The sequence below is a fragment of the Triticum dicoccoides genome, chromosome 4B, assembly GCF_002162155.2.
Source record: "Triticum dicoccoides isolate Atlit2015 ecotype Zavitan chromosome 4B, WEW_v2.0, whole genome shotgun sequence".
NCBI lineage: Eukaryota > Viridiplantae > Streptophyta > Magnoliopsida > Poales > Poaceae > Triticum > Triticum dicoccoides.
Window position 1 is genome coordinate 208,519,981 of NC_041387.1, and position 18,390 is coordinate 208,538,370.

General features: G+C 42.5%; 3 long non-coding RNA genes across 42 annotated transcripts; all 3 read left to right on the plus strand.

Annotated features, from left to right (window-relative positions):
• Window positions 1-210: 210 nt before the first annotated feature.
• LOC119293548 lies at window positions 211-2,470 on the plus strand. Its single transcript, XR_005143106.1, has 3 exons — window positions 211-1,394; window positions 1,506-1,736; window positions 2,098-2,470. It is a non-coding gene; the product is annotated as an uncharacterized LOC119293548 (long non-coding RNA).
• Window positions 2,471-5,240: 2,770 nt separating this feature from the next.
• On the plus strand, window positions 5,241-8,430 carry LOC119295792. Of its 2 annotated transcripts, XR_005144263.1 has the most exons (3): window positions 5,241-5,829; window positions 6,083-6,184; window positions 6,277-8,430. It is a non-coding gene; the product is annotated as an uncharacterized LOC119295792 (long non-coding RNA). The 2 variants fall into 2 exon arrangements; XR_005144262.1 differs by having other exon boundaries at window positions 6,083-8,430.
• Window positions 8,431-10,848: 2,418 nt separating this feature from the next.
• On the plus strand, window positions 10,849-17,781 carry LOC119295793. 39 transcript variants are annotated; one of them, XR_005144278.1, is made up of 13 exons: window positions 10,849-11,271; window positions 11,399-11,451; window positions 11,520-11,554; window positions 11,691-12,214; window positions 12,280-12,351; window positions 12,504-12,678; window positions 12,767-12,831; window positions 13,943-14,011; window positions 14,104-14,309; window positions 14,687-14,763; window positions 15,422-15,729; window positions 16,238-16,630; window positions 17,139-17,781. It is a non-coding gene; the product is annotated as an uncharacterized LOC119295793 (long non-coding RNA). The 39 variants fall into 39 exon arrangements; XR_005144301.1 differs by having other exon boundaries at window positions 11,691-11,735; window positions 11,856-11,964; window positions 12,073-12,214; window positions 12,504-14,011; XR_005144295.1 differs by having other exon boundaries at window positions 12,504-14,011; window positions 14,687-14,792; window positions 15,422-15,519; window positions 15,640-15,729.
• Window positions 17,782-18,390: the final 609 nt, after the last annotated feature.

Genomic DNA, 18,390 nt, shown 5'->3' on the forward strand with positions numbered 1-18,390 from the left:
TTATGCCTATTTTACAAAGAAGAAAGCGTTCAATTATAATTAGCTCTACCTTGCATTTGCCCATACTTTGCCTGGAAGTGATCAATTGGACATCTTGAGCTTGAAACTAGCATACTGATCAAGGAAATACTCTCTCCGTTCCTCAATATAAGTCGTTTTTAGAGATTTCAATACTGACTATATACGGAGTAAAATGAGTGAATCTACACTCCAAAACACGTCTATATACATCTGTATGTTATCCATATTGAAATCTCTAAAAATACTTATATTTGGAAACGAAGGGAGTAGTATATTTCAACACGTATGCAGATTAGAATATGATGAAGAAGAAAACAAGGAACTCAAAGATTATCAGTGAACCGTCACGCAAAAAGTATACTCTAGAGATTACAAGATGCACATGTAATTAATAAAGGTTTGCTAGATTCATTTAATAAATTAAATATATATCCAATTTGTTTCCCTCCTAAGATGCACCGGTTCACTCTGAAGTATGTTTATTACAACAAATTATGTTTAGAAAAAGTATTATTTATCTCTCCCGTTGCAACGCACGGGTCCTTTTGCTAGTCTCTCCCTAATAATAAAGCACGGATTGGGTCTCCGGGTTCACCGTCGCGTCCTTTTTACAGAAAAGACCCTACTGTTTTCTGGTAATTAACCCGCGGTACTACTTTAAGTGGTCAACGGTGAAAAAACGTTTGGTTCTTGGGCTGACGCACGGGCTCTCCTCCCCCCGCGCAGCGCCCCCCGAGCTCCAGATCGGGAGGGGAGCTCCCGATCCAGAGCCCCTCGCCGCCCCGCTGCCTTCGCGCTCGGCCTCGCCACCGGCCGCCGCGCTGTCGTCGACCATAGCCGGACCTCCACGCCTCGTGCCCCCTCTTATGATTGTCCCTCTTCTCCGTTTCCTTCCCCTCTGTTTCTCTCCCTCACACAAGGATTGCCTCTCCCCTAATACAGGAGCAGCCATGGCCACCAATGACCGCGCCTCACCCGGATCGAGTCAGAATCGACCTCCTGCAGCCGTATCCGCCCCATCCCGACCTCGCCGACCTTCCTCCCGGTCTTCGTCGCGATCCATGGCCGGTCTCGAAGACCAGCGCCTCCCTCCGAATTTTAGTAAGTTTTGTATGTCCGTCCCACAATCCCATTATATCTAGCAGCAACCGCCGCCGCCAGCAGCAGCAGGCGCGGCTGGAGATCCCCTCGTGGGCCGGCGCCGGCCAATGAAGGCCCCGGCGCTGGAGGTGCTGCCGGCCGAGAAGCCCGTGCGCGATGACGATAAGCGCGAGGGCGTCGCCAACTTGGACACCATGCTCGCCTTCCCTGAGGACGACGAGCACGACAAGGCAGCGGCGGAGGACGAGGCCAAGGCCAGCGCGCAGGACAAGGTGAGCCGCTATTCAGTTGGTAGGACGGATGGCCGACCGAACCGGTGATATGTCGAGCTTTATTGAGATTTTGTGATTGGAAGCTTACTCTGTTTTGGCCTACAAATGTAGGGACAGGGAAGACCACCTTCATGCACCGTCTGGTGTGTCATATGCAAGCATCGGCGAATATGAGGCGTTATGTGCTCAACCTTGACCCTGCGGTGGTGACACTGCCATTTGGAGCCAACATTGATATCCGTGATACTGTGCGTTACAAGGAGGTGATGAAAGAGTACGGACTTAGGTCCCAATGTTGGCATTCTTACCTCACTCAACCTGTTCTCAACCAAGTTTGATGAGGTACACATCTTATATGCATCTCGAATGTTTAGAATGGTAATGTGCACTATTTACGTACTCTGTTAGGCTATAAAATTCAAGGCAGTACAAACGTACAACCACTCAGTAAACTGGGTTGTTCCATTTTTGCGGGTAATTGATTCATGTAATTCCATCATTCAATGTAAGATGTTGCAGAAATTGTGCTTAATTTATAGTGTGATGCAGAGTTTGTAAAAAATTATTTGATTCTGCTCTGAATAGTGACAACTTATTTTTGCAAAATTGTATATGTATGCTACATTTATGGTATGTGAGACATCTTTTCCCCCCTCTATCATGTGCCATTCAGCTAATAGATGTCCAATATTCATCCTTGAAGGTTATATCTGTTATTGAAAAGCTAGCAGACCAACTGGATTATGTGCTGATGGACACCCCAGGGTAGATTGAAATCTTTACTTGGTCGGCTTCAGGAGCTAGCTATCATAGCCGAAGCTTTTGCTCGACATTTCCAAAGGTTGTAACATATGTGGTGGACACCCCCAGGTCGACAAACCCTGTTACCTTTATGAGCAACATGGTGTAAGCGTGCAGTATCCTCTACAAGACCCATTTGCCTTACGTGCCAGATGAATAAACAAAGCACCATTATTTTGCTGGTAGAGAAAACAAAGCGCCATGATAGGCAGCTCCACGGTGTTGATATGATACATCAGAAAATAATACAGTGTGCTGGCATCCCAAAATTTCGCTCCAGATGACTCATTTATTCAACTGAAAAAACACTCACTCTAAACAACATCACCATGAAATTATTTGATCTGGACCGTGTCGTGTCGGCTCTGATTCAGTTGCAATTGAGTTTTGTGTTGTTATCAAGGAAGAATATTGTTCTAACTTACGGTGACCAGGTTAGCTAAATTTTGATCAATGACTAGCTATTTATGCTAACTGCCTGCTTACTTTGGGGAGTGTGGATGACTGTCATTTTCTATGTGCTTACTCTGCTTGTTATCTGCATGTATAATGTTCTTTGCACGAGTATGATTTTCTATGTTGTGATAATAAGAGAGAAACTGTAGGTGCCTTGCACGATGGTTGGTCTACATTGATGGAGATGATTGTTTAATCAGGGTGTTTCCACCCTTGGCCTTCAGTACAACTCAGACATGAGATATAGTTTTAACCCTCCACCTAACATAGATATTTCGTGTGTTTTCTGAATAATAAAAGTATCAAGCATTTGGTTTACTGGTTGTAATTGCTGTTTCAGGTTGATGTTTCACTGGACCCAGTGAACGAGTTGAGCAGAGTAATATCCGAGCGAAAATTTTGACGGGGGGGTGTCTTGGTTGTGCTCTCGTCTTGGTTGTGCTCTCAGTTATTTTCCACACATAAAACTTGAAGTGTAGTTGTTCGCATATTCTCCATTTTCTTATTTCCGCTTGAGAAAATCAAACAATGCCTACAAATACATAGAGTTTTGCATCTCATAGTTAGTCCATCTCATGCACCCATGCTTCTGTTACACGGAGAACCACTTTTATCAGTTTATTCAGCGTTTTAATTAGCATATGTATCACTGTGGATACCGGATACTCTAATATGCTTTCGGCCAGGTTATTTTGCGAGGGTTGTGTGCACCGAACCCCATTTCTCTGGACCAACGTGTTCTTCTGGCCCTTTTCCAGCAACTGACATGCGACATAGCCAACTACATATCCCTGAAGCTTCAATGGATACAAAAGGTTTACAGAATCTTCACACGTAGGATTTTGTTTATATCTCCAACTCTTTAATGTTCGATTACCTGGTACTCCTTGATTGTGCAGTTCTCTTAAATATTTTGGACCACTAAGCATTTTGGAAACTGTAGTGGTGGTATATGCACAATATATCTAACAACATAAGCATGAAAAATTGAAAAAAAAAGTATAATTTCAGGTAATTTGTGTATCGTACTCAACCACATGTGCTGCTTTGGGTTGTCTTTTTAGTTGATAAAAAAATTCAAACAATTTTTGTAATAATTCCGACAATTGCACAAGCCAGTCATTCCGAGGTTCAGTATATTTTTAGCAGAATAATGTACTTGACTAGATGCTACTAGCGTAAATCATTTAAGTTTATTGATCTTCTAGATGAGCTTTTGTGAAACCATGTATCTGTTTGTAGAAAAAATAGTCCAACATGAAAATAATATTTTCAAGTATGTCGCATTTGTTTTATTTTCCTGCAAATTGATATCAAGGTGAAGGACAGATACATCACTATGGATTATCTACATATATCAGCAGCACTTGCTTTTCAAATTGGCGAAACATGGCTTGCCTATTTCATTGTCAATTACTCAACATTTCAAAATGCTTGAAGGTTTTAGTATACTCAGTGCCCTTTTATAGAGTTGCAATGAAATTCCTGTTAGATGTTAATGTCCTTTAGGAATTGTGCATTGAAATATACTCCCTTCGTTCCCAAATATAAGTCTTTCGGGAGATTGCAACGAGTGACTACATACGGAACAAAATGAGTGAATCTATACTCTAAAATATGTCTACATACATCCTTATGTTGTAATCCATTTGAAAACCATTGACTGCTTATCTATCCTTCTATAGCTTCTACTTGAAGAAATGCTCCAAGAATAAGGCCACCATCAATATATTTGTTCATTTAGGGGCAAAAGTGTCTGCACATGAATTATCACTTTTTATTTGTCGAGAAGTTTCTTACCTTTGTGTTGGTCAATAATTTTTATGTAGATTCTGATATTATATTTTTAGCTAAGATGCATTAGATCATTGTAGTATAGTCGAAGGGGATGTTATAGATGATCATTCGTGTACTGTTTGTAGAGAACATATCTCCAATTGTATTATTGATAAATGAAGGAAATTTTTGGCACTTGCTCCATAGCGAAGCACTAAAGAGGCATGTGGGGACACGTGCATGACTCACCCCCCACTCCCCCCCTCCATTAAACAAGCCCACAACATTACAAGTCAAAAGCGAGCTGGAGTATTGTGGCAGTATATGGATTTGATGCAGGAATAGATCGGTGTATAGACTAGGTGCAGGAGTAGCTCAGAGAGGTTGACCCTCATATCCAGCTTGACAAGATTAATTTTTTTAAGTTTGAAACATTCCCCTGAGCAGTTTAATGACAAGTGTGTCATGCGGTGGTTGACCTCATCACCTTGGAATCGATCATGTTCCAACGTGCTTTGATCAGGTAAATAACACAACCATCGTTGTCAAGGGCTGAATGAAGGATAAGTGGCAACATGGGCAGGCTATCGTGTTGACGTAGATGTCATGGACGAAAGGATCATGTAGGCATGCTTTATTGGGTTCGAGGGAGTACTTTTTTCTCCCGTTGCAACGCACGGGCATTTTTGCTAGTAATAATAAAGCATGGATTGGGTCTCCGGGTTCACCGTCGCGGCGTTTTTCAGAAAAATCCTACTGTTTTGGGTATTCAACGCGCAATACTCGGAATAAGTTAACCCGGACCAATACAACCGAGAAAAAAGAAAGAAAATCAGCCCTCGCACAACCCTGCCTCCCAATCCCCGTCTCCACCTCCTGCCTCACGCGCCGCCGTGCGCCGCCACCGCCCACCACGCCGGCACGTTTACCCCTGCACGACCGGCTACACGCCGACGACGCTCGAGCTTGCAGGGGCTGGGGGCAGATCCGGAGGCGAGGGTCGGAGGTGACGACGAGGAAGGCCTGAGCACGGGCGGATCCATGGCATCCGCGGCTCCTAGGCACAAAGGGGACGGTGAGCCGGGGGAGAGAAGAAGGAAAAAAGGAGGGGTTGTGCGGCGACCTAGCGAGGAGCTCGCCGGAGCTGGGCGAAGGCGGACTGGCGCGGGAGACGGAGGGGTCCGGCGCGGCGGCGCGAAGTCCTTGCAGGTGGAGGCAGGCGTCGAAGCAGAGGACGAGAGGATCCCGGGCCTAATTCTGGCGTGCACTCAGCTTCCCCGATCCATCCCCTCCTACCCATCCGGCCCTTCCTCGATGGCCCGCATGCGACGAACCCCTACGCGGGGTAAGAAGGGGGATCACGCGAGGTGGAGCACTCCAGCCCCCTCCTAGCCCTACCACGGTGAGGCCTCCTTTCCCTCTCTCCCTGCCTGAGCCATAAGCTGGCGGCGCTGAGGTCGATCTGCTCATGCACACACGGTTGCTGTGACATGGTGACAGCCACGCCCCACTTTTTCTTCCAGTTCCTTGTTTTTGTGGTGGATGCATCCATGATTATTTGTTTCAACTATTGATTTTCAGTTTAGTAAATCAAACCCATTCCGATGCTGCTCTTTTACTTGTACAAATAAACTATTGTTCGCTAAACTGAGCAGCTAGCTACTGGTGTCTCAAAGATTAAGGGCAGGTTGGTACTTATGGTCAGGCCTGCCTCAAGTAGAGGAAGAAGAGGAGGCCTGAAAGAGAGAGGCCGCAAGGTAGAAGCCTTTTGATTAGTAGGCAGTCCAGCAAGTTGGACGAACTGCTGATAAAGAGATAATTCTATTCTGAATTTTTGTCTGATAAGCAGGATTGGATCACGGATGTATGTTGGCTATGTCTCTCACGGTGTGTGGAACCAGTTATTGGTTAGTTTCATCTTGTTTGTTGACATTGATGGTGTTGTCCATTGGTTTAACAGAAATGTTTTGAAGCTAAAGATGAAGAGGAACTCGTGGAAGAGGAAAAGAAATGACATGGTAGAAATTCATTCACACATATCAGGGTCATAGTGAGAGGATTGATCTGCTTGATTCGCTCCTGATGGTCGGTGGATTGTTTCTGGTAGGGCTAAGAGTTCTGTGAAGGTAAGATTTTGATCCAACCTATTAAGTAGTACCACACAAATTATAGGAGAATTTGTTGTTTGGTCCAACCTATAAAGGTGCCATATATGCTCAGTTGCTCACAACAATGCTAATATTAACAAGGTGAATAAACTCATGCTCTAGCGGAAGATATCCTTTATATTTTTGGGTTCACTGATTGTTGATTTGACAGGTGGAAAGCTCTTGCATGACTTCAGCTTCCTGAAGGTCCGCCTAAACTGTTCAGGTTTTCTTCCCCATGAGTTTTTACTAGCCACATATCAGATGGTGATAGTATGTTATACAACCTGTACAAAAACATAAGATGTGTTCCCAGATAACATCTTTCCTCCAAAATAATCTATATATCATCTAGACTTGGTTAGTTGTAACTTTTGCTTTCTGTTCTTTCCACAAGCGTCTGTAGGTTCAAATGATAATTGTTAAATTTGGTACCTTAAGACTTTTTTTAGGGTGACCTTAAGACTTTTTAGTTGATTGCATCCTCTAGACCGGGAGGTATAATAGCATCTCCTAATTGTCTAATTGATGATTCAGAAAGCTCTGGCTCTACTCATGTATATCAATTTATATTCAGATTGTGAAGTACTCCTTCTATAAAGAAATATAAGAGCGTTTAGTTCTATAAAACATATTTATATGCAGTTATCCAACAAATTTATGTCCTAAAATCTTACAACTTCTCTTAAGCTGTATTTGATCATAACCTTGGCTTAAATGCAATTTAATTTCAACCTCAAATTTGGTGATCTTTTGAATGGGCACAACTGTGTCGGTAGAGGTTGACAGTTATGAATTTTGTGATAATCTTCGGTTATGCTGTTATATATAGCACTTTCCTGGTTATATGGTTCACATTCTCTGAGCCAATTCACAATGACCATTCCAGATTTGGGCCTTGCGTTTTAAAATTATTTTGTAACATTTTGGTTGATCTTTGATGCTGCTCCTTAATTTTTTTACATTGACTGGTGTAGAACTAAATGAGTGTTGCCATTCAAGGGAAGCCCCAAGCTTTAAAACCGTATATGAATGTTGTTAGCTTGGTCCTTCACAAATAAGTCCCTTGTTGTGTGTCATCTGTCATTGCGTATATCATCTGGTCTTTCTATTTTTCATTGATTTTTCTTCTCCTGGTGCACTGAATCTGCAAGGGCGTGTAGACGGCAGGATGAGCAGCAGCATACCGGTGGTAAGACAGGGCGTGTTGGCGTACGCGAAGCAGCCATGCATGAATCTTGGCGGCGGATGTTTGCTGGCCGTAGTGGCAGCATCAATTCAAGCTGGAAGGCGGGAAGCTGGGGTAGCAGGAACAACTGGTCGTCCATTAGGCATCAACCCAACTCCATTGTACTCCCTTTTCTTTCCATAACCAATTCCTTGGAGCAGACATGTGGGTACAGTTACGTAGCCTGAAGATTGTTTGCTTTTTTTTGGTTAGTTCAGATTTAGATTTCTTAGTTTTTGACTATTTGATCAATCGATCCATGTAGATCACATTGACATGGTTTGTCGAATGTACCTTTCAGCATTTACCCTGATTAGTTAAATGCCTAGCTGGTGATAAGAGGAAGAGGATGATCAGGAAAGCATGGCGTTGAGCGAATCAGTACAGGAAGAAAGCCCCTCCAGAAAAAAATAGTAGAGGAAGAAAGAGAGGAGCAGCAGTCAAGGTTGGGCTTGGTGGCCTCAACGCCTATGACCTCCTCTATGCCAAGCCTCGCATCACCTGGTTATTATGTTATCTGCTTCCATGGATTTACTGGCGTATAGAAATATGATTATCTGATGTATGACTTAGGTGAGTTCCCTCTTTATGTAACAAGGCTCTCTTTTAAAGTTGTTCGCTGTCCTCATTCCTCGTGATCTCTGAATCAGTATTTAGTTGATAACTGTGGCAACAAAGGATCGTTTGCAAACAAGGTTCTCACCCCTTATATTTATTTTGGCATGGAAAAGCACTGTGATTAAATCTGTTGAGTACGCCCTTATAGCAGACTAGCAGGAAGCTTCATATGAATGGACCTTGAATGTTGTTATTGATAAAGAACTGAATATAAGACACGATTACAATTATGTGAGGAAGCGAGCACCGATTATAAGGAGGTAGAGATGTGCATGGTGGAGCTAGTGGACAGTATGGTACAGTATAAGAGAACCGCGAATAGCCGAGTACCAACTGCAGCGGCTTGGCTGCGTCTGTAACTGGTAGCAATTCCGGGCCAGCAAGGCTAACGCGCGCCAAGATGGAAAGCATCGACCACGACACCCCGGCAAGGCTAACGCGCGCCAAGATGGAAAGCATCGACCACGACACCGACATGTACAGCGCTGCCAGCTCCGATGGGAGTGGGCTTCCGGAGCATCACAAGGAGCTAATTAAGGAGCCACATTGCGTTAGTATTGCAGCACACCAGACATGATTAATTTTTCTATGAGCCAGGTTCAATCAATTAGTATTTTTTTTAGGTATTCTTAGTGCAAAAATGTCAAAAAAATGGATGAGCTACCAGGTAAAACCGTAACAACAGTCAACTACCAAGCCTTTTGAAAAAAATAGTCACAATTATCTTCCGTGTGCATGTCAATTTCCATGAAAATTGACGAGATTTGTGCGACATATAAGGAAAATCATGATTAATTTTTTTCCTGGAGCATTAAAACATCAATCGTAAAAAACATTTTTTGTGCAAATTTACAAGTTCTTGAAGCATCATGAATATGTACACTTTCAAACAATCCATTTGGTACAATCAATTTTTTTTGTGAATTTAAATAAGAACCTTTTCCTTCGCTAAATAGCTTCAACATGGAGACTCTAATAGAGTAGAACTATATTTTGCGACTCGCTGGACAATTTGGACGTGATAGTAAGAGAGAACCATGCAAGAAATAGGACGAAAACTTGACCGATAAGGAGGAAGGATGTCCAACAAAAATATGGTGATAACGCATGAATACTAGTGCTGGTTGACCGATTCAAAGGTTCCCGAGTAAAATGAATAGATACCAGACATAAATACTCTATGACATTTTTGCTACTGTTATTACATACCATACAATTACAAGCTCGAAAATGCTGTGAGAAACCGGCAACACAAAATCATATGGCAAAAACCTAGAAAGCCTACGCGTGCTCAGTACAAACATCATAGCTACACTACTATGCTTAGATCGCACATAATAGTTAGAAGTGGCTTGCATATAATCAAACAATAAGTTTGTGCATGAAATTATTTGTTTTGTAAAATTAATGATATAGTAGTTGAATGCATAGTATTATATAAATCATTGAAGTTTTTTTTAAACAGAAATACGGTACCAGCGAGCTCCACATCGGTTTCGGTCTACCTAATCATATATCAACAACAAATTTTAACATATGCTCCCTCTTACCCCCTCTTTTTACATGTGAGGTAAGAAGGTAAGAGTTAATCAGACCATCAATTAATGATATCAATGGGTCAGACCTATTATATACTCTTACCTCTCATGTGAAAAGAGGAAGTAAAAGGGAGTTAAAACTGCTTTATATCAATGACACAGGGGAGCTGGAGTTTGAATTTGATGAATAAAGCAAAATAGGATCATGCAATCGGATTTGATGCTTTAGTTGAAGGTGCACTTGTGGAAACAATTAAAAGAAAGTAACCCGGGACAACAACTACATTTGTTTCATAGTGGGAATGGCAGATGAAACAATGCCACTTAATAAAAATATCACAACTTCATGGCTAAAGAGACTTGGAGAAGAGCAACGAAGTGAAAACAAAAACAATCTACATGTATTTAAGTAATATATCTACATCAAGGTAGCCCTCAATTCATACATTAATAGCTATAAATATACATTTCCTATTGAAGCTATCATATTTAATTAACGAATGTTTCCATGTGAGAATTCTCAAAAGTTCTTTTGTCTTTATACCACAACTGTTACTTGCAAAGTTGTTTAAGTGGTGAATTGTTTTTTAGGTTTCTAAGCATTTTTCTTTTGTACCCGTTGCAACGCACGGGCATTTGTGCTAGTATATACATATATACCTATCTTTCCTTAATAATAAAACACGGATTGACTCCGTGGGTTCACCGTCACAAGGTGGTACTGATTTCAAACCCTGTTAGTCTCTACTCCTAATGAACGACTCGGTGAATAGTCGTCCGGTCAATTTTCGCTGGTTTTTTTTCGTCATACTCCCGCCACCTGTTTTTTTCGTCATCGTATACCGGTTTATTTTCGTCGTCCTATCGAAAACACCTCGAGGGAACCACGCCACGCCAACGCCATCGCACTCGCATCCTGCCGCCGCCGCTCCCTGCGCTACCTCGACGGAAGCCATCTCAAATCCATCCCTTCGCCGCCGCCCTCGCGCTCACATCAAGGATCGAGGCCTCCAGAGTATCCTCGATCCCCGCGTTACCCTTTCGCCGCCGCCGATCCCGCCGCCGCGGGAGAGGATGAGCTGATCTCCATGGCCAGATGAGGGAGGAATACGGGTGACGGGATGGATTTGGATCTCAAGGTGGGGAGGCCAACGTAGCCGCCCCTAGCAGAGGATTTGGATCTGATGGATTTGGCTGCGTCGACCAGCAGAGGACAGCCGCCGGCTCGGCTCCTCCACCACGAAGCAACCTCCTTCCACCCCGTAACCGCCGTCCGAAACCCTAGCAATCGAGCCCCACCCATGGCACCCTAGGTCAGATCCCCTTCCTTCTTCCTCTGGTTTTCTTCCTTGTTCCTGTGATGCGTGAGTGAGTGAGTGATGTGCAGGCGGCTTCTTCTTCCTCTGACCCCTGCGTGTCTCTCTCTTCACTTGTCTCTAGGTGGTACAGCGGCCAGAGGAGAGGAGGTGGAGCAGCCATCGCCTGGACATGAGGTGAGCTTCCCCCATCCAATCTTATCTACCCCCACCCCCAGGTGGCTCACAATATCTATCACCTGCAGCAGCATCTTGGGCATGCATCCATTGAGGACGTGAGGTGCACACCACATTTTGGTTCAGTTTTTCCCTTCTTTATTATAATTATGCCAAGGACATCTTATGCCTTATAGTAGTATTCAGATTCTCAAGTTTATTTATTTATTTTTAGTGCAATACTGCTCTCCTGTCTGCAGGAGATTGGAGGAAAAAATATCAGAAATCGGAGACATGACGTTTTGGTTCAGTTCTGGATCATTTTCTTTTTTGGTTCAGTTTATAAAAGTGGTTGTTGTTTTATGTTGCTGCTAGCCATCAGAAAACGAGTTCACAGTAGGTTTCCATCCTTATTTCTTTCGCAGATTTATTCACCTTATTGGGACGGTGGGGTTAATATATATACATCAATTTTGAGCATCGGCAACGCATGAAGCTTGCTTCTGAGGCTGCAACATACTTTACAATCCCCCTGTGAAACATACTTTTGTCACTATGCACATATGGTTATTTGAACGAATTGATGTCGATTAGACTATCTTTTTCCTAATTACTTGTTATATGACATTCTTTACTATTCAGAGGTTGTTGAAGGGAGATGGGGCTCTTCAGGCCCCTTTGGTGCAAAAGCACAAGCAGCAGCATCTACAGCTGACCGCTCATAGCCTAGGATGTCCTGCAGATTTGATCTATTTTGGATAGAGCACATGGAATCAAACCACAGGTAATCAATTTGCTATATTCACGTGATTAGCTATAAGGAATTTATTACCTCTGTTTTATTTGCAGGATACCCAAGCAGTGCGTACAAATTGTAGTGGTGCTTGTAGCTTATCATCAACCTGCCATTATTATTTGTGTGTATGTGTTCCAAACGACCACTCTAGGGATTCTTGATTTGCTCCTAGCTGCACCGTTGGGTTTCTCGCAGCTTTGTTTCGTTTGAGTTCTGTTGTTCATACCAGTCTAATTCGCCAACATCAGATTTCTAATAATGCTTTCAACCTGGACAGTCTGATGTGAGCAAGTTTCTTGCCCTATCCATGCGTCAACCAGCAATTTCTTGATCCAGGTGCCCCATGCCCTATAGGGAAGCAGAAGAGCGTCAACATCGGCGCCAGCCGCCCCAATGTGGGAGGAAACAGGCAGATGCACGCGAGTTGCTCGGCGCCTTCTTCTTCTTGAATAGTTGGGTGACCCGCCATTAGACCACTAATTTTGGCTTTGCTCGTTCTCTCCAAGCCCATTGAGAATTAATTTAGTTGATTGTCTGTAGAATTCATGGTGGTGATGGACCTTTATCTGCCCAATGTTCTCATGGAGTTTTCATGCAACTAGCAGGTCGTCCATGTTGTTCTTTATGCATTTAAAAAAATACTAATTAAAGGGAAAGGCATGAATGTGTAAGTTTTGCAGCAGTAGATTCAGAGTGGGTTAAAAAAAATTATACAATTCTTCAACCTCTTAAGAATTATGCAATCATCTCCTCGGAGTAGTGAGGAGGGCATGCGTCAGAGGCCTGTCGACAGAGGAAGTGCATGTTTGTATTTCATCAGGGGGATAGTTGTGAGCAATGCATACATCTAGGTTTCCTATTTTTATTTTAGAGACAAACAACTTAGTTGTGGGATTGTCGTGTTAGTTTTTCAAAATGAAAATTCAGTGATGATCATGTTTTATCAGCACAGGTTCAGAGATAACTTTAATGAGTAAACAAATAATTTTCATGCAGGTCAGTTCTGATGTGTGTTGAATAGCTCAATTTTGTTTTGATCTGCTACGTTTAGTCATTGTTTGCTCTAGCATCAACACTAACTGTCACACGCACGCCGCCCCATGGACGCCCCTGACTGAGGTGCGGGTCGGTGCTTGCTGTCGGTCCATCCGCATCGGCGCAGTGGCATGTACCCCTTGAAAGCTTTGAAGCCTGAAAAAGCCGCAGGACCAGATCTTCCCATCAACCTGAAGATGTGAAGTACGCTGTGTCTCCCGGTATTTCTGTTGCTTCCGCTGGATGACGCTCTATTGTCGTTGTTGCCTCAGCCCTCCCAATTGTCATGTTCTTCCCTTCTCTTGCTGCTCGATGAAGTTGGTCATGCTGCTAGCTTTGCATTCTATGGAGTCTCTATCTCTACCTATGATAAATTCAGTATCGTTCTACACACGTGTTTGTACCAATCCAAGCCCTGGCTGATGATATAGTTTTGACTTGTAATGATCTGACTATGTATTACCTTTTATGGGATGTATGTATGCCAGTATACATGATTAAGTTCTAGGCAAAAGAGGGTGTCATATTTTATCTCGGTGTGGAACATCATCTTTTAGTTGAACCTAGATGTTTATTCAATCTGAATTTAGATGTTTTATTTAGCATGTACTAGCTAGCTTGTGATTTCCTATGCTGCAAACTGTAACTAATTTTCTTTAGCTGCTGGCTTTGATACTATAGATGACTGGAGCACCTTGTGGTGACTTTGTTCTGCTCGCGATGTAGTTCTAGAGCAGCTTCAGCGGCAAGGTAAAAATTCAATTTCGGAGAGTGGGATAACTCCCACTATTTTCACTCATTTTGAATTGACAGATCCTATAATAGCATGGATAATTGTGCAGATGCCATAGTTTCCTAATTACTACGATGATTTGCTGGATGAGGAGGTGGGTGAGATGATGCACAAGGAGGTTGTCGCCGGTCAGAGGAGGAGGGCGACAAGGCTGGAGAGCCGAGGCAGAGGCTTACGGGGAAGAGAAGAAACGACACCTTATACATAAAGGATACCCGCTCCCAGGTGCCAGGAGGACAGCCGTGGCTGACGGAGGTGTGGCTTTCTAAAAACTAAACCTTTCCTCTGTAATGCATAGCTTCTCTGTAGAACATCCAATTGTTCTTAGGTAGTATGACTGGATAACATCATTATTTGGTCAAACTAAAATTTACAGAGGGAGGCCTAGGGGATAACGTTAGGTTAAGTAAGGTTGGTTTTGTATCTTCTGTATTTTATTGAAAATGAAGTGCTTCCACCAACATGAATATTCCACGAAAATCAGACTTCATATTTTGTAAAACATGAAGGTCCAGTCTCTATAGATATCCTCAGTAGGTCAAGGATATAAATTATTATCTGCATTTATCTCGTGTATTTTGATGGATGGTTGTGGCTGAACCAGCAAATGCTCATTGAGATTTAGATTACAGGATAAGAGTGTCGAGGAAGTTAACACATGAAGTAATCATATGATTCTACCATGACTTAGTGCTGCACATATGTTGAGGTAGTTACGCAGACATCTGTTCTACCAAGGTTCTTACTTATATGCACTTGTACATTCTGTTGTTATAGTTGATTGAAATGCTCTAACTTATGGTTTGCCATATGGCCATGGATTGTATATAGTTTGGTTTCAACACTCCCAAATAATAAATGGTTCCTTTGTTTGTTTTTGTGTTTCATAGCAAGGATTAAATAATTAGAACCCAAAAGTGAGTTTCAGGATTTGTAATGAAATCCTATTTGTCGCCTTATGTCGAGGCAGCCATGACGCTCTCTGTTGCAAATATACCACAACTAATTTTACAACTCACCCAGTCGTTATTCCTTATGAGCTGATTTATATAACTCGGGATATAATGTCCAAGATTTCTCACGAATGTACATTCTAGATTCTGTGAGGTTAGAAGGTACTTTTAAGAATATAGCTGAACTCCAGATTATCTTCCTTTTGATCAACGCTTCTACTAGAGTTCATTAACTATGTCAGATGTCTGTTGGTGTTGGCATCACATAGTCCCTGTCATGAGCATGCCATGTTCTCTGAAGTTTACCGAAACAACAAATATTTAGTTGAACATTGACAGCGTTTCTTGTTTTTTCTACTTAAGGAGTTCGAAAAATTACAGGGTTTTTAAGTTTTATCTATGCTTTGTTGGAAGGTATGCTCGGATCACTTCTAGAGATCTGGAGAGGAAAGTTTGTTCCTTCCTTACAAGAGCCATATAAACAATAAGGAAAAGCTCTTTCCTAGCATAAGGTGAATCTTGTATAGTTTAATTTGGGTATATTTTCTTATAAATGTGTATTGTTGCATACATAAATTGTCTCAGTTAGACGAACAATTTTTTATTTAGCGGTGACATACTTGGGACACCAGGAATAGGATTGCGGCAGGGTTGGCCAAAGGACTGCACTACTTGCACTTTTTGTACAGCCCAGGATACCATATTGCAACCTAAGGCCATTGGTAATTCAGTTAAATATATATATTCTCATTTTTCAGACTTTAGTCATCAATTTAGTTCAATCTATTAGCTTACTGATTGCTGCATAACTACCATTTCTCAAATTTACAATGCGGTTTCTGTGTTGATTTCAAAATGGTGAGATATAATTAGTTATTCACATTTTAGCAGGGACAAATCTTGATTCTTAAATGCAGGCTAACTGTCAATTGATCTTTTATGTATAATACCAACATGTGTCGTGATAATATAAGAATGCAACATTGTAGTGCCATATAATCTATCATTTTTTTGGAACCACAAGCATGCAACATGTACTGCCAAAACTATTTATCATATGCTGTCAGAGAGATCTAGCTCAATATGGGTTCAGAAGGAAATTGTCAAAGATGAAGTGGTACACATCTACAATTATAGTAAATTTTCTTTAGGGATTCTATTACCAAGAAGCACTTGAGTGGTTTGCTCCATGGTATAACTAACGAGCATTTACTTGGCTTGCTTCGTTAGTGTTTATTTGGCAACGGGCAAAGCCAAGGCGTCGCCGGCGATGCGCTATCGTTCAGGCACATCATCAAGGCCCATCTTGACGTGAGCATGCTCGGATCACTTCTAGAGATCTGGAGAGGAAAGTTTGTTCCTTCCTTACAAGAGCCATATAAACAATAAGGAAAAGCTCTTTCCTAGCATAAGGTGAATCTTGTATAGTTTAATTTGGGTATATTTTCTTATAAATGTGTATTGTTGCATACATAAATTGTCTCAGTTAGACGAACAATTTTTTATTTAGCGGTGACATACTTGGGACACCAGGAATAGGATTGCGGCAGGGTTGGCCAAAGGACTGCACTACTTGCACTTTTTGTACAGCCCAGGATACCATATTGCAACCTAAGGCCATTGGTAATTCAGTTAAATATATATATTCTCATTTTTCAGACTTCAGTCATCAATTTAGTTCAATCTGTTAGCTTACTGATTGCTGCATAACTACCATTTCTCAAATTTACAATGCGGTTTCTGTGTTGATTTCAAAATGGTGAGATATAGTTAGTTATTCACATTTTAGCAGGGACAAATCTTGATTCTTAAATGCAGGCTAACTGTCAATTAATCTTTTATGTATAATACCAACATGTGTCGTGATAATATAAGAATGCAACATTGTAGTGCCATATAATCTATCATTTTTTTGGAACCATAAGCATGCAGCATGTACTGCCAAAACTATTTATCATATGCTGTCAGAGAGATCTAGCTCAATATGGGTTCAGAAGGAAATTGTCAAAGATGAAGTGGTACACATCTACAATTATAGTAAATTTTCTTTAGGGATTCTATTACCAAGAAGCACTTGAGTGGTTTGCTCCATGGTATAACTAACGAGCATTTACTTGGCTTCCTTCGTTAGTGTTTATTTGGCAACGGGCAAAGCCAAGGCGTCGCCGGCGATGCGCTATCGTTCAGGCGCATCATCAAGGCCCGTCTTGACGTGAGTATGAGGTTGCGTGCTGAATATCATCTCTGTCGGCTGCACCTTGATCGATAGGATGGAAGATGAGATGTGTGGACCACCGTTTATTGGTTGCAGAGAATTTTTTGTGGGGAGGTGAGACTATGTATGTGGGCTAGGAAAGTGCGTCGTCTGTTTCAGAAGCGGAAGAGCAAACAATTTCGGGCTAGACGGCTGGCGTTGAGTCTTGACTGTTAGGCTTACGGAACTGCTGGATGAGAGTATAGTAGAGGCAAGCATAGCCCAGCGAACAAATAGGAAAAATAAAATAATTGATGATGGAGTTTATAGGTCAGACCCGAGGAGGTGGGCTTGAGTGGGACTGCATGAGATATGACGTGGCTCAATGTGATTAGATGCGGAGGTGTCTATGCTGCATGTTGAGATAAATCAAGGAGTGGGGGTGAACAAATTAAGTAGCAACGCATGGGTATTACACCCAATGTAGTGCCATAAATCTCATCGTATTGTATAACCCTCATCTCATTGTATTGTATATATTCATATATTGATGCATCAAGGGGTTGCTAATTGTTGCGAAGTGACATCTACATTGCCAACAGAGAAAATAAAGTTAGTGCGAAGAAGACACGCGTCAGGGAGGAAGTAGGGCATGCACAATAGAATGGGGATATATTTAGGATGTGATGAAAAACTGCATGCTATAGCAGAGAGACTTGGATTGGAGGCAAGTCGAGTTATGGGCGGAGATGAGATGACGAAGACAAGATGAAGACTTGTGGCGGGGAAAAACACGACATGATTTAGACGACAAGGGTGCCATCCTTCCTCACTGCGCCACCCCGGCGTGCTCGATGTTGACGCTGAGGGTGCCGTCTCTCCACCTCGTTGTACCACACCATTGTGCCTCATGTAAACGATGCGGGCGTCGTCCCTCCTCCTCGCCGCGTCACACCTTTGTGCCGGTTGTAGAGACGAGGGCGCCGTCAGCGGCGAGCCTTTCTGCACCGAACAATAGGATCCATCTGACCATGATGCCTGATTGGCGAGCGCACGGGCTCCATGCCGATGTGGTGGCGGGAGGGGTTGTCATCAGAGAAGGAGGCCAACGATGCCATAGCGGGGAGAGGAGGATGTGGGCGACACCATTGAGAGAAGGTAGGCTATGGGGACGACATGGGACATGCTC